This window comes from Bombus vancouverensis, chromosome 15 (genome assembly GCF_051014615.1).
Source record: "Bombus vancouverensis nearcticus chromosome 15, iyBomVanc1_principal, whole genome shotgun sequence".
In the NCBI taxonomy this organism is placed as follows: Eukaryota; Metazoa; Arthropoda; class Insecta; order Hymenoptera; family Apidae; genus Bombus; species Bombus vancouverensis.
The window spans coordinates 8,232,747-8,248,010 of record NC_134925.1 but is presented as its reverse complement, the minus strand read 5'-3'; the positions used below and the strand labels follow the sequence as shown (position 1 = coordinate 8,248,010).

General features: G+C 39.1%; 1 long non-coding RNA gene across 1 annotated transcript in view; it reads right to left on the bottom strand.

Annotated features, from left to right (window-relative positions):
- The window catches only part of LOC143303647 (uncharacterized), a 30,760-nt gene extending 19,270 nt beyond the window's left edge, over nucleotides 1-11,490 (bottom strand). The window contains exons 1-2 of the long non-coding RNA XR_013060156.1: nucleotides 11,414-11,490; nucleotides 10,744-10,883 (exon numbers count right to left, since the gene is read on the bottom strand). This is a non-coding gene — a long non-coding RNA (uncharacterized LOC143303647). The remainder of the gene's footprint in view (nucleotides 1-10,743; nucleotides 10,884-11,413) is intronic.
- Between the last annotated feature and the right edge of the window lie 3,774 nt (nucleotides 11,491-15,264).

Below are 15,264 nucleotides of genomic sequence, written 5' to 3'. Positions count from 1 at the left end.
GGCATTTGCACACCGGTGTTTCCTCTTCTTCTCTGTCTACCCTGTTCTCGCAGTCTCCCCTTGCACCGGACCAGAGCTGCAGGACCAAAACGAGCTCCCAATTAACCAACAATCCGAAACAATTTAGCCGGTCAGATCGTATCTGCGCTTTCAGCGCGCGCAACTTCGCGCCAGGATCCTTAAGCCGCGTTCATACGGGTTCGACTGCAAGCGGGTTATAAGAAATTGTTCGAACTCATCGAAGATCAAGAGTTAACGCGATATTTCCTTCGCAATCTCTTTGGTCCGTCGATCTGCGTTATCTGGTTTGCTTTGTTAATATCGTGGCGGTAAAAGGGAATTTCAGGTATTCGTTTAATATCTTTTTCGTCGACTTTATAAAAATTAAAGCAGATAGGTATCGCGAATTTATAACGTTATATATGATAGGTTACTGTTTGATCCTTAATGGGTGTTCTTTCAAGGTGGATGTAAGCATGAAGAAAGTAAGTACGTTGGATTGGATGGTAATAGGATGGTGTACACAGGTAGGTGTTGGTTTGAAGACATCCTTGGATGAGTAGAGTAAAGGCTGATTCGCACTGATGGAAATGGTATGTAAGTAGATAAGCTTCTTACGATTATCAATTATGGATTATTCAAATCAGTGAGATTTTGTAGCCGGCCATCGGTACGAAAGTATTCATAGATGCAGCGAATAAAGGCTGATTCACATTTATGGAAATGAAATTTAAATAGTTAGAGCTTCTTATAATCATTAGCAATGGATCGATAGTTGGATATCAGATAGGTGTACAAAGGTATTCATAGATGAAATGGATTAAGGTTGATTCACATTGGTAACAATGGAATAGGAATAAGTAGTAAGTACATAGGGCTTATTACAACCACTACATAAAAGTACCGAGACGTTCCTTCGAAATATTTATGGATGAGTCGAGTAAAGGCTGATTTACATCAATATAAGTAAAACATAAGTAAATGAAACTTCTTACAACTATCAACGAAGGAACACACTGATGAATAAAATTCGTAAATAGAAATTGCTTCAAAAATGTTTACAAACCAAGTGAATAAAGGCTGATTCACATCGATAAAAACGAAATATACCAGCATGGAGCTTCCTTCGCACCTTGTGCAACAAAAATACCTAGTAAAAAATCTAATCCTCGACTACCATGTATTTCACATCGGTCTAAACGATCTGCAAGAGCAACAGAAATCCAGAAGTTCACCAAAAAGGCAAACAACAACCGGTATGTTTTCCTGCGTGTTCACCATCAGTTTGTACGCGAACCATGGGATTACCGGATAGGAGATCGTGAATCTCGCGTAACAAGGACGAACGAGGAAGAGATCTGTGGGTGGGTGGAGGCACGTACCTACTTCTGTGCCGGCTTAGACGCCGATAGGCCGACGGCGCTCTCTTTGCACGCTTATTACCCTAATGCCAGTACTTAACACACTGTTGCTCGAACGTATTCGTCGGGCTTATTTGCCGTGGCAACGACCGGCTGTCCCGGTTTACCCTGGGACCCCCCTCGAGCGTGCCGCCCCTTTTATCTGGCCATTTTGCATTTTTCCCTTGCCTCGAACAGAGATCATTCTGAGATTTCGTTCCATAGGTTTCCATGCAAACTTTAACACAGAGAGATCAGTATATTTTGACAAGGCTGTCTACCGTCGTAAACTACGTCCCTCTATTTAGCTGTAATTTGCTGTAATTTGTGCTGTAAAAAGGTGCGGCCGTTTAGAGTTATTCGTTTGTTTCAGTTAACGATTGGGTTAGGATTTATGTACAAATCTAATTTTTTATTGTTCCAAGTCTTGGAAAAATTTATATCTGTGTGTCTACCATATTATGTCATCGTTTTTTAAGTGAAATCTTTCAAATTTTCTTCGACAAACGTGAAAATGCTTTTTATGTAAATTTAAATTTGAAGATCCTTCGATATTTATAGTACTCCAAAGTATATGTAAGAGAAGCGTATTTTAAAATTCTACACTATAGAGAAGAAATAGAAATAATGTTTCTATCAATAGACATAGACATTTTTCAAGATTATAATTTACGAGTAAACACTTCCTTATTTATACGTTCGTTTCACTGTGCGTATTTTATTGTTCGCTTTCCTAAGGACCATTTTCGTGAGAACTGTCGTCATCATCGGCAACCCTCGTCATGAACCGTCCATACGAATGAACCTAATAAATGTCGCTATAAATTTACAATTTACATAATGTGTTATCGAGTATTAGAAAACTGATGCGTTTTTGACATTAAAGCCACGATTTATGGCGATTTCGTCGAGGTTAGGTGTTGAATCAACGATAAATTTGTGACAATAGAAAATTTGTACAGTGACAGGCTGTCGATTTCTAGTTTATGTAGTTACAAATTCTGCTCGATCGGTAACCATAGAATCGAATATTGCAAAATAAGTAAGTAAACCGCATAATGCAAATGCCTGGGACACGGTAAACAACCAGCCCCGCAAATTACACGCTCCAACGTGATTATGTTCGAACACTGATTGCTATACCTGAGAGGTAAACAGTAATGACTTCGAGATTACATCTATTTAAAGGTTATAATAAAGTTCTAAGCGCTACACGGAGCGAGCCAGTTCGCACTTTTACTCGCAATGTCTGCTAAACTGCCAACATTAAAGTCAACAACGTTGTTTCATCCTTTTAAAAGTTCGCCGCATATCCTAGCCATTATCCTGGTTTCAGTAAAGAAAGAAAAGCGAGGCTAAAAAATTGCCAGTTTGTTTAAGAAAATCTTCCACATTCTCCGCTTGTATTACAACCAACGATCATAATTTATCGATCGTATTTCCCGTAAGCGAGAATTCTCTCCGATACTATCCCTTTAGAGAAATTTATTCTTTCAAGCCGTTAACTGGCAGTTCCTTTTTCCTGCGATTTGTCCATATATAATTCTGTAAATTTCTATCGCTTTCCAATAAATTTAATCTACAGTCCGATGTCTATATAAAATCTCATTAACATTATGTTGATGCTGAAGCCAAGTAAACTGAGATACAATGACCATGAAATAACACGTCAGTATGAAAATATATGGGATTAGAAGTTCAAATGGATGGAAGAGCATAATTTTATTAACTTAAAACACTAACGCTTCGATCAATCGCTGCTACTAAGTAATCTTGATTCTTCTGTTGGTCACAAGATTACCAGAAATTATAAACAACGTCTCAAAAACCTTTCGCATCGTAGAAATCGTCTTAGAAAGTATAAAGAGTATCGTGGAAAAAGCCGCGTAAAGCAAAAATGAACGAGATATACTTTATTCCGCTATAACGTTGTATTCTCAAAGATACTAAATACAAATATCTTCCAATTAAAACAAATTACTATCTATGCATTACGGACACGACCACGAGATCTGAACAAATTCCTCTCGACCGTCGCACCAAACTGAGAGAATAACCGCCGATGGGTTAAGAAACTCATTCGTCCGAGAGTTCCAAGGAACGATCTGGTTCTCCTCTCGTGACGAAAGAACAGGAATTATCATAACATCACTGTCAATTTCGAGCAAGATAGAAATGCAGAACACCGATAGAAAGACAGAGACAAGAATAGAACGGCGCAGTGATTCGATACAGAAAGAAGGGGGGACGCTTTCGCTCTAGGCACCCGGTATATAGATCGTTCGTACGCGATGCTGCCCCAATGGCGTGGCGTTCTCGGCAGATAATTATCACTAACCATCAGCTATTTGCGAGGAATGGCTGATAATTGCTATGTTGTTCGGCCTCTACCGACCGATAACCCGCCTAGGACTCCTTTTAGACGAGCTGCTCGCAGTCACTGCAACCTCCAGGGCCCCTCCGCTGAATCTTTCTAACGTTTTTATTCTTTCCTTTTTATACGCTCCACGACCCTTCCACCGTCCCTTTTCCTTTAAGCTCGGTGCTCTTCGACCGTGGATCTGTAACGCAAGGAAAATCTCGCACCGCGCTTTCGATAATTGCATTTTCCACCGTTACGTAGGAATTCTTATATTCTACAGATTTGGAATTTTTCTATTCAGTGTTATGCGGGTCAGCAGAATGTTAATTATATGTAGATTATTTTGCAACCTGTGTCTTCTCACTGTATATGGTTTCTTATAGTTTTCTATATCTTTAACGAAGATTGTATTATTATATGTTGAATGCTATATTCAATTATAAACGATTCGAGTCTGACGTAATTCACTGTAATTCGAATTTAAGAAGAATCTAAAGCCAACTTGAATGCAACGCGAAGTTAGAGTAAACCTAGTAAGAAGGTCGAAAGAGTCTCCTGATTTAATCTAATTCGAGCTTAGTAAAATTTCAGTGAACCAAACTTAAACTTGAAAACGGAACATCCGACAAGAAAGAAGCGGGACGACTGTCCACAATTTTAGCGTTAGATCTGATCCTGATTCTCATTTTTGTTTCTCCTCCTTCTGCCACAGATATACCAAAAATATTCACCGTTGCCATTAACTCATAGCCATTACCTGGTCGACGTTCCCGCCTCTAGAATAATAATCACCAACGTTCGTGAAGAAACAACATTTCAACGATAGCAGCATCTTTCCTAGAAAGCACCCCTCTGCCATCTCCTTCTCCGGACTGGCTATCATTAATCGCAATTAATTCGCAAATATCGTCTTACAGGGGGATTACCGGTCGCCATGATATCTCGTTACATTTTTCGACGCCCCCAACGACTGATACCCACGATTACTCGAGACGAGAGAAGAGGTTAGGGTAAAAGAAGTTTGAAGAGGCAACGCCATATACACCCTACAGCGGAAAGACACGCAACGTTAACGCGCGTGTACTCGCGAGCCACTGGTTGGATAACTCTCTTATTGCCCTGTAAATCGTAATGTTACACCAGCAATTTAATAAGCCGGCCGCGTTCACTTATCCCCACTGACGAGCGCTGGCTCACATAATAATGTTAATGGTAGCGAGTATATCTTCTAGGACAGCTCGGGGGAGCCGGCTAAAGCGGCTTATAAATGTGTCGGTTATATGTGTGTAAATAGCGTGAGAGTGGAGCGGTCAGTGAGTGAATGGTAATACACTGAAGCACGCGTGGAGGAGGCTGGTGCAACTTTTGATCGGGAACAGATGGTAATTCAATGGTTTCTGTACGGTAACTGATGATGCGTTTAGATTGCGGATTTTTATGCGTTTATGGGAAATTTAAAATGTAAAAGTCCGCAGAATGCGCATAATATATTGAAATATATAAAATATACAAAGGATATAGCGTCTATTGTAACTTTCCATCGGCAGAATTGCTTAGATCGCGTTTCTTCCTACTTTTATATAAAAATATATTTTTACGAAGTAATACCTTTACGAAGATATGAATTTGCCGAAACATCCGCAGTTTATTCCGTCCGCTTTCGATTCTTAGAATATCGTACTTGATTCGAGTCAGCGTTGCAGGTTTGGAAAGTTTGAGATAGCGTCTTTGCCATAAAAGAATTTTGGAAAATTGAACGAGATTGTTGGATCCTTCGATTAGAAATAGGCTGTAATTCTTGTAATTGAAACTTTGAGAATGGATTTAGTAGCGATAAAGGAAATTTGAACTTTTAGATAGTATTGAATCACAGTTAGTGTTGTGGATTTGGAAACGTAAAATCTGCTTGAAAGTGGACATTGATTATCAGAATAAAAGATGCGAAAGTGGCATTCACGCGATAAAACTGATTCTTACGAGCAATTACAGAATCTTACACAATGTTTCTTTAACCTAACCAGACTTAACAAGCCAAGTCTAATCTCGGCGCTGAAAGAAATTACAAACCACCTGGTAGAAACATCTCAACCACCATAAAACAGTACCACATTACTCGAAATTCTTTGACGAACTTTCTCCATCTTCTCTGAAACACGTTCGAACACGTTCAAACGCCCAAACCATCCACTTCAATGACTTCTTCCAAACCAACCACTCATCAACGCTGAAACCATACATTCATTTGCACGAGAAGCACTTCTACCGAAAGATCAAAATCGACGATCAGAGATAAAAGAAATGTAAGATTATCAGATAACACAGTCGAAGAATCCATCGGATCCCCTCCAATCACACGAAGAAGCTTCGTGAGGATCTCGATTCGCCTCGAAGGCAACCGTAATTACGCGTGGCGACTATTCATTAAGCTGATTGCACCTTCCTTCTTCTCCCTGTTCTCGTTTTCCATTCCAACTGGCCGGAACGTTATCGCGGTTGTTCGCGTAAAATCGAGCGATCCCTCGCGACCGCTGCCCTCGGTTGCCGTGCGCACACGTTCAAATTGCGCCTCTATGCATCGATTTAACGAGAGTCGAATAATGCAGGCGGCATTTTTCCGGGACACCCGTTGATTCGCGGCCAGCGTTCATCTCGATGAGGGATCGCGGAACAGCGTTTTATCTTTCGGGATATTATTACCGCGAGATGGAGGAAAAGGTGCTGCTTCTTTTCTTTTTTTCTCCTCCTCTTTCCCTTTTTACTCTGCTGTTCGTTTCTTTATTTGCGGACAGGATTGGGTTGGTCGAAACGGTAAAAGGTTAGAGAGGTTTCGAGGAGGTTTTAAGATAATTTCGAAGTTAGCTGCAGTGTGTTACATCTAGCAGGCTCGAGTAGGCAAATAGCGAAGGAATAAGATTTTTGTAAAATACCGAACGGAGCCTGTAGACGATTTCGACTGGATTTTATCTGCTTGGAATAAAAATCGCCGAATTTTTAGCGAAGAATTGCTTTACCATTTACCAATTAACTAGAACTTTCGGATCAGTTACACTGTGCTACAGAAGATTGAATAAAAAAACTGACAAAGGGATGAGATTGTTACAGTATACCAAATACAGAATGTAAATAGCGTTAATTAGATTTCATCAGGTTATATGTTGGAATAATTATTGAATTATCACGTTGATTACATCTTCCCACGCGCTCGTAACGCGTGCTTTTCCAAAGTTTTCACAGCCAACGATCGAATGCAATCGGAATCTTAGCGCTACCTGCAACCAAATAAAACATGAGGAAACCTCCACGACGTGATACACTTTGCAAAAAAGCAAACCGCTCTAACCTGCGTAATCATTCAATTTGCAGATACGTCAATTACAAGGAAATAATTGATCGGACTTACCGATCCGTCAATTACGAGGAAATAATTTATCGGTTTCAATTAATCTAGACAAAAATCCGAAAGCACGCGAGAAAATCAAACCGTGAATGTTTCAAAACGTAAGAAAAAAAAGAAAAAAAAAGAAATTTGCGCGCACCATCGGTTACTTTCCCCGACGTCTCTATTACTCGAAAGCGGGCAGGTTAATTTCCCCTTTGGACGAGGAAGAAGGGAAGAAAAGAACAGGAGGTTATTAGAAGGGCTTATCACGATCAGCTTTCTCGCAATTACCGCTCACGAATAGAATCGGTGGACTTCTCGAGTGACTTCTGGCCGGATACTAAACTACCCGTGCGTCCGATCGATCGATAATGAACACGTGGAAGTATTCGAGGAGGATACGTGACCGTGCATACGCACGCATCCCGAGCGTGTTCGAACCGAGAATGCATAGGCCCGCCACGATACATCTCTTCTGATCGAATGCGTTATAATCATCGCGACGACATTGTAATATCGTTCCCCTCCGCCAATAGACGTCTGGTGATCGTAGAAGTATTCCTCGACGTGACTTCCTCCGGTGGATCGTCTATCGATCGATCGATCACTAACCATGGAAATATGAATTCACAGGGACTATTAATATTTTGTGATCGTGTGCATTCAAGTGGCTATTCTTGGCCAGCCATTGAAATTGTTTTAATGTACGAAGTGTCTTGGATAGCAAAGATTAATAAAAAGTTTTTATTGGAGATGGAAATTATTATCGAGTTTGAAAATTTGCGAGGTCTGAATTTCGATTGAGTTTGATTAGAAATACATTCAGAGGACCAGATGTTTTCGCCATACAATTAAATTTTTGTTTTAATCTGCTTGGATGTGAGTGGTTCGATTTGAAAATTTCGGCCAGCGTTGAATTTAAGATGAGTTTCAATTGAAATGCATCGAGATGGCTATTTTTCGATATTGATGAAATTTGCATCAGTTTCTTTGAATGAGATTTGAATACACGTTGGACTAGGTTCCACTTGGAAATCTTGCGAACATTGAATTTCAAGAATTAAGAATCAAACGGCTACACTTCGATGATAATCCTTAGTTCATATTTGTCTAAGTTGGCTTAATTTGTTTTAAAATCGTTTGAGCAAAGTCTAGATACGAGTTGAATTTCTTATTACATGCAGGAATGATATGATAAGTAAGTCTACATAAATTTGTATTAACTGCGGTTTGTTTAAATGACTATAAGTTTGTAAAAATAAGAATTAAATTTGGATGAACTTTCTGTTGATACATTTAAAATTCATACAATAGACATAGGATGGATGCAGATTAAAAAGTATAAATCTCAACTAGCTTCAAGTTAGGTTTGGGTCGTCTACAGTGATTTGAATCAGGTACGATATAATCTGGTGTAGTTATTTTACATATATTTATGTTAATCTTTGTTCAAGCATAAGCATAGTTCAGATAAAATATAAATTTCGATATCATGTAGACTATATTTAAAGATTAAACGGTATGGTAAATTAGGAACTTCATGGAGAACACGGAAATCTCTGTCAAGATTATCTCGTGAAAATCAGAATTAATTCTGGAAGTTTACATTGTATGTAAATGATTGAAATTTTTCAAAAGAGTGAAGTTGAAACAAGTATGCGGTCAAGTGGAATCGGTTCGAGTGGAATCCAGAGAAGTTCAACGTAAGAATGTGGAAATCGATGATCACTCTACTAGCTGGCAAAGGCATCTTATTAAACATGCTGATACCAGTGCGTGATTCGCCTCATTTACAATACACCAAGCACATCATCCTAACATTCTATGGAAAATTCCTGCCGGCGGATTTCGATCAACCAAATATACCGCAATAAAATAAGAAGATCTGTACACTCAGCTCATTAACGATATTTCTAAGATAAAAAATTTATTCGAATCAATTACAGTGTATTTGTAACGAATCTCTGATATTAATCGATGCTTCAAAGAGCGTATTTTAATATAAATTCACAAAAGTTTGCAAAAATAAAGAACATTTGTTTCAATTCATAAATATTTTAAAAGTTCTGAATTTCTGTAAAGGAAATGCTCTTCCCCTGGCCCGCAATTGTACATGCGTGTATTCTAAATAAATTTTCTGTATTAAAATTATCTCATAATGAACTGAGATTTTGCACCTACAAACTGTTCTATTTCATTCTTGAATATTTAGAAGTAAAAGAATTTCTATTAACTTTCTCAGTTAATAGAATTTTATTCAAAAAGAATATTGAATTATAAAGAAATTTCTAATCTCCAAAAATTAATGATTCTTAAACATTGCCTAAAGCAATTAAAAACTACAGAAATTCGAAATTAGCATTCAAGGATGTCGAAGATATTTTTCAAATAGCAATTAATTAAAACACATTTATTATGCCATCATTAGCCACGCTTCTGTAAATTACCTCTATATATCGAACCCAATAACTCACCCTCCTTATATGTACCAGTCCTATAAACGGACTTAACCGCAGCCGGATCGTCGTTCCAGCGAACTTTATGCAAATTTACGAGAACGTTCAACGCGTCAGCATAAAGTCCATCAGCTGCGACGTTGTTCGTTCAGCAGCCGGGTGCACGCATTTTTATCGCGTCGGTTCGAGAGCCAGCGAAACCGGTGTCGTAATATACAATCGAACGAAAGTCCGATCTCCTCGACTGCTGGAGAAACTCGTGAAATTCCTTCCGTGATTGTTCTCCAGCTATTCTCATTCTTTCGATGAATCGATTAAAAGGGGTGGGGTGAAAGGTGTTACACACCTGTTCCACGTGATTATTCTAAAATATTTTTATAGGTTATGAAAAGAATGGTGGTAGATGGTAAATCGAATATTTTAACAATATTTTCATTTAGTACTTGTATTTAGGATACTGGTAGTATCTTTTGTAAAGTGAGATTAGATTTTGGTGAAGTAGATTTGAATTAGGTTTGACAGATTAAGAATATGAGGAATTGCAAGATTAGTTTTGTAGTATTCAAATAACGGTTAGACTGAGAAATTAAAGTTAATTTTGAAGAATATTCGATGTGTGGAATTGAAAAATGTTTATACGAGTTTGGTAATTATTTTACAGGAAAATTATAAAAAGAGCTACTGCGGAATATATTAACCATAAATTTTCTGAAGGACGTAACTAATTTTTAATGTACAAGCTTAAAAAGCAAGACACAACAGTCTTAAATCAAGTACATTTGTATACATGTATTATATTATATGTATTATAATTAATCTACCTATATCTAATCTCTAATCTATCTTCGATTAATCTGTGTGCCAAGCTCATCGGTTTCACAAATGATTATCATGTAATTTACAAAGAATTAAAAACTGATCCTATATTCTAGTACTAATTTTCTTACAGTTAATCATTTTATTCTTCTAATAGCTGGATTCGTGTTCAATTTTTCTAGTAAAATCTACATAACCTAACCTCAATCTCGGTAACTCTACATCGAACCTATTAAAACGATCTTAGTCATAAAATAATAAACACTCTCTCAAGTAACACTAGAATCTTCTTCGCTCTAATCTACTTTAAGTAATTGATTAACAACTTACCAAAACGCGATCCAATCGAAGAATTCCACAAGGCGGTTTCTATCCGGGTCGCGAATCCGGAAAGGAAGGTGTCCCGCAATTTTCCCTGATTTTACGATTCCTCCTCCCGAATGGTAGAATCAAAACCGCTGAATTACACGCTGAAAACGATGCAAACTCGTATAAGATGAATCGTGTACGAGAAGTCCGTGCCGGCTGGCCGTATAGAAAGCGGTGGAAAAGGCTTCGAACAGCGTTACACGCCTAATAACCGAGTATCATCTCTCTGTCGAGAGTCGAGGAGCGGGGAATTTCTACGATTCGAGATCTCGATCCGTGGATCTGTCTAATGTGGCCCAACCACGCGAACCTATCATAACCTGGGCCAACCTCAGCCATCTAACCACATGTTTGCCAAGCTAACTTCTTACAGCCTCGATTTCCCTTGGATTTGCATTTCTACCAGTGCTAACGTTCCCGCGGGATCAACGTTCCTTACCATCTTTCCGTCTTTTCCGTCTTTTTATTCCCTAGAATCGTTTCGTATCGTTCCAAAAAGGGAATAACCACTAGGAGAAACGATATGATTGTTCGAATGGAGATTGGCCGGCGCTATTAAGACCTTGTTAATGCAATTTCTGATCGATTTTTTTTGCGAGACGTGGGTAATCAGACTTGTCCAACGATTTACCTGTGAACGGAAGATTGTTCGGTGATTTAAAACGCAGTTTGAGCTTCTCACTCTTGCATCTTCGACACGCTATTTACGTTTACGAGTCGCGTCAGACGCGTGGTCACGTGATGCGCAAACTACTAGTGCGCAATCATTATCAATTTACGATTTTCATAATCATAAAGGATCGCGTTGTATTCATTGTATCATTATACAAATCATTTGCTAAATCTGTTAATTAAATAATAGATATGTTTCCTTAATCTAACTTGACAGATACACTGTCGGTCATAAAAATTAGTTGAATTGTTTTTCACTGCTGTTACTTTCTAGGTGTTTTATTATAAATCTTATTTTATTCGCATCATTTATGCTTTAATATGTAAAATCCTAAATAATGTAAAGTTTATGAGCATTTTTCAATAAATGTAATCAGTGGATGTTCTACTATTTATAGTTTTTCCACCTAACCCTATCGAAACGGAATTTTCTAATATCATAATGCAAACTGTAATACACAGTCAAGTTTTATAAAAGTTACGGATTTTTAATTTCTGAAATGAGATACGTAGCTCTATGCAATGGTGCCAGAAAAATAATAATAATACAACGATCTCTCAAAAAGCTACTATACGATTTATAGTAACATTAATGTCGAAACGATTAAGATGTGAATGTTTATACACGTAGGTTTCTATATCAAATTAAAAATGTGTATGTTCGTAGAAGTAGCTTTCTATTTCTAAATTAGGTTTTGATTTCCTTTAGATTTTGACCACATAGATTTATTTACCTTTGCTAACTCGATAGAGTAAAGATGGGCCCAGAGAAAACAAGGTCAATTAACGTGTTGAAGACGGAACGGCGTCTCGTTTTATTTGATCGAATATAGAGCTTGAAATGGTAGATTACAAATACAGCCAGTTTCTTTAGCACGGGAAAAGCTGCCTAGTTCATTATTGGGAAAAAAAGTGGCAGAGCGTTGTTAGACTTAAAATTAAAAGGAAGTTTATGAGGTTAATTGTTAAGAACGAGGACTGTGTAAGAATTCTTACAATTGCGTCCAGTTTCCGTGATTGTATTTATGTTCACAGAAACCAGTTTCCTTGACCAGAGTGAAATTTCACGTAGATCTGAACAACTGGAGTTAGACCGAGTAATTCTAGGTGATTCTTCAAGACCAGTTCCTCGAGATCAAAGTGAAACGCTTGGATCGGTTTCTGGCAACCGTATATAGACACCTTTGGAACCAGTCCCTATTATCAGAGCGAGATTCCTTGACATCGGTTTACTATGACTGCACCTGGGCTCGAAGATTTCTTGCGAATGACGGTCGACACTTCGTGGTCGGGTTGTTAGAACTCAATTGAAGTCACGTGAAATACTAGATGACCGATATTCCGCTCCCTTTTCACTGGAAATAAGATTCGTTCGATCTAAAGCTAGTCTCGTTTTCAATACAGTATCTATGGAATTCGAAATTATTTTTGGAACGACATGTAAAATAAAAGAAACTCCTCTTGTATACCACTTTAGATATGCAAATAACGCACTGTAATAAAAACCATCCTACTTTTATTGCATCATCGAACGAACATACGTTACAATCTAATATGTTTATTGGAATCGAGGAAAACATTTATTAAGCTACGTAGAGTCGTTCAATTTTGCGAAACTTTCAAGATAAGATCCGTATTTATTTCCCTGCTTTATCTTTCGATTTAAGAACTCCTTCCAAGAGAATTTACTCGTTAAAATAAGTACAGAGGCTTTCAAAATGAGTGCGGCCCAACTGCCGTACGATTATTCTCCCGTTTTCTACTTAACTCAGCTACTATAACGACCAAGAATTGTCCAAAAAATCATCGCTTTTCAAAAATCGACCACCAACGTGCTTCATTGAAAATTTAACGATCGCTAAAATTCACAAAATCTCCTATCTTCGACCAGCAGCCGATATTTACAATAGCAAAATGATCAACCTACCACATATACGACAGATACTGGTTGCCAAAAACCGTTCGCGTCGAGTCCAAGTGCGAAACGGCGAAAAAACTCAAACCTGAGCCAAACAAGTCGGTCAAAGTATAAAAAGAAGACAGCAGAAGATGAAGAAGAAGAGGGGGAGGAGTTGGAGAAAGGGGAAGAAGATACGAGGAGGCGGCGGAAGGCGATGCGTGTGGGTTCAACGAAGGGGGTGTCGGGTTACCAATGAAATACTGGTACCATTTTGTTTACAATATTGTCGGGGGTGTATCCACGGTGTGAGGAGGAGCGTGGGGCAGAAGGTCGGACACTTCCACGGCTCGTTGTCCAGTTCCTCCGGGTTGGAACACCTTGTGCCTGGTTGCGGCGAAAGAGAAGCGAACAAGGAGCAAGAAAAGCGAAAGACAGAGAAACGTATAAGACAGTATACACGCATACAACGTGGGCCCCCTTAAAGAATTATCTCTTTCTCGCGGCTCCGACCGCTGCCTCCACGGAGATCCCCTCGATTGGACTGATTCTTACACGCGCGGCCCGGCGACGAGCCTAAATTGCGAATTCCGCCGCGTTCCACACCGACAAAGCAGCGCGAGTCAAACGAGCTTGTTCCCCCGCCGCCGGATGACAGATTTATGGTATTAGATGGGACACGCGAATTTGTGTTCCCCGGTGACTTCGATCCCTCCGGATGGCCAGAGCTCGAGGGTAAGAGACTGCCACGACGGAGACTGGCTATGTTTGCCGAGAGTTTGTTGAACTGACTCTCAGCGAACAGATTTTCGAACGATTTCGGCCAAGTCAGAGCGGACTTACGGGAAACGTTGAATTTTTCCTTTCTTCTCGTTTTTTGGTAAGTCAGGTAATTACCTGTACGGCAGCGATTTGTCGATTTTTGGATTTAACGAATTTTACACGATGTTTGAGATACTTGTAGGAATTGCGAATTTTATGAAAGAGCTCGTGGACTGGTCGAATTTTTCTTCTTTGGTAGAACAGATAGTTATTTTCGAAGAGTGTGAAATAAATATAGAACTGAATTTCTCTAAAGAATTGCCCTTCTTCTTTCGTTTAGTCGATGCAGCTGTATGAAACTCCTTCAGAGGGATTGAGAATTAAATTCCGAGAGGCTGATTGATCTTCGATAGAAGACACTGTAAATTCTTCCGTCTTTTCATGCGTGTTAATCGATATTCGATTAGTTTTTTGTAAGTTGTGTCTTTCAAAAAACGCCATTCTCACGTATAGTATTTTAATTCGCTTGTTTCTTCAAACTCTTCTTCCTATAGCTGTATTTTTTCCGTATTTGATCGCAAGATAAATCACAGGATAAACGTTTCAAGATTGTTGCCGTAGTAGCCAATCGGTGGATCTGCAAAGAATCGTCTGATCTTATCGAACGCGAAAGGATAAAAGAGAAAACGAAGTGGAGAAAGAAGAAGGGAAGCACAATCAATAAATATCGAATCGATCTCGATTTCATTGAGTAATCGACGCCAATGGGGGAATCTGCATCGCGGCGCTTCGATGCAGGAAGCGCGAAAGAAAATTGCAGATCGTCGCGATTTCCACGCCGTTAACGTTCCGCTATCGATCTAACCGCGAGTTCTCGCCTCTAATCATATCGCGAGCAACGTCTTCCTCGATGTTGCTCAACCTACCGTGAACAACCGCCATTCCACCGATTTGTGTCTCGAATCCAAGCGGATCGCTTGACCCCCGATATATCGTCGGATTTCTCAGCTTCCGGGAACGAGATCGACGCCCACAGAATAGTCGCGGCTTCCGCGAGTACGCCCGTTGACTTTGAAACCCGGTCATTTTGATAATTTTTATCGGTACATAGCTGGCAATGTTAGATTCATCAAACATTCGAGTAACTTGCT